The 1500-nt window shown below is 56.3% G+C and overlaps 1 pseudogene; it reads left to right on the top strand.

The window, feature by feature from the left end:
• Positions 1–240: 240 nt before the first annotated feature.
• On the top strand, positions 241–1143 carry LOC116461193 (small ribosomal subunit protein mS26-like; annotated as a pseudogene).
• The last annotated feature ends 357 nt before the right edge of the window (positions 1144–1500 follow it).

Below are 1500 nucleotides of genomic sequence, written 5' to 3'. Positions count from 1 at the left end.
CTAATTTTTTGTAGAGATGGGGTCTATGTTGCCCAGGCTGGTCCTGAACTCCTGGGCTCAAATGATCCTCCTACTTTGGCCTCCCAAAGTACTGAGATTGCAGGCAAGAGGCACCGTGCCCAGTTGAGCATACCGAATTTAAATGAGTTAATGTAGTGGTTCTTCATCAGAGAGAAGTGGGGAGACTGGGAGTTCTCCACTTTGACTACTTAAAAATTAAAAACACTAGGAGACTCGGCCATGCTACGCGCGCTGAGCCGCCTGGGCGCGGGGACCCTGTGCAGACCCCGGGCCCCTCTGGTGCTGCCAGCGCGCGGCCGCCAGACCCGCCACGACCCGCTGCCCAAATCCAAGATCGAGCGCGTGAACATGCCGCCCGCGGTGGACCCTGCGGAGTTCTTAGTGCTGATGGAGCGTTACCAGCACTACCGCCAGACCGTGCGCGCCCTCAGGTTGGAGTTTGAGTCCGAGGTGCGGAGGAAGGTGCACGAGGCCCGAGCCGGGGTTCTGGCGGAGCGGAAGGCCCTGAAGGACGCCGCCGAGCACCGCGAGCTGATGGCCTGGAACCAGGCGGAGAACCGGCGGCTGCACGAGCTGCGGATAGCGAGGTTGCGGCAGGAGGAGCGGGAGCAGGAGCAGCGGCAGGCGTTGGAGCAGGCCCGCAAGGCCGAAGAGGTGCAGGCCTGAGCGCAGCGCAAGGGAGCGGGAAGTGCTGCAGCTGCAGGATGAGGTGAAAAACTTCATCACCCGAGAGAACCTGGAGGCACGGGTGGAAGCAGCATTGGACTCCCCGAAGAACTACAACTGGGCCATCACCAGAGAGGGGCTGGTGGTCAGGCCACAACGCAGGGACTCCTAGGGGCCCAGTAAGGACAGTGCCCTCCCAGGGACCATGTATGTATCGTGGCGGAAGAGTTGGCCCTGACCTGGAATAAAGCAGTTGGTGCTGCTTATGAGGAAGGTTCAGCCTTATCCAGCACAGCCTTCACGTTTTGCCCTCTGCTGTCACCACTTGGTCAGAAACTTCCAAACACAGTGCCCTGTTCTGCCCGTGTGTACAGCCTCAGCACACCAGGAGACCCTAGAGTGGTTTCCATCTCACAGAGAATCAGACAGGGCCACAGCCCCCTCAGGCAGCCAGGTCATCTGCAGTAGTGATGGGAAAATTACAGTCTGAGGGCCAAACGTGCCTGCTTCCTGTTTTTGTAAATAAAGTTTTGTTGGAACACAGCCACAAAAAAAAAAAAAAAAATTAAAAACACCAGTGCCTGCATCCTACCTCCAGACATTCCAATTTTATTGTTGTGTAGGGAAAACTCTCTACTCTCACACCGCAACAACAGTCAACACAGAAGACCTATGACTAAATGTGTGTGGGGTTTTCTCCACACACCAAGCAGCAGACACCAGCTGGGCGTCCTCTAATTCAGTTCTGTCACTACCTGGAGAGTGTCAGATCCCACAAGGTGAGGACTCAGTCCTCAAGACTCCTCACATACA

Source organism: Hylobates moloch, unplaced genomic scaffold (genome assembly GCF_009828535.3).
Source record: "Hylobates moloch isolate HMO894 unplaced genomic scaffold, HMol_V3 SCAFFOLD_21, whole genome shotgun sequence".
NCBI classification, from domain to species: domain Eukaryota; kingdom Metazoa; phylum Chordata; class Mammalia; order Primates; family Hylobatidae; genus Hylobates; species Hylobates moloch.
Note: the sequence above shows the minus strand (reverse complement) of the source record. Positions and strands in the feature narration are given on the sequence as shown.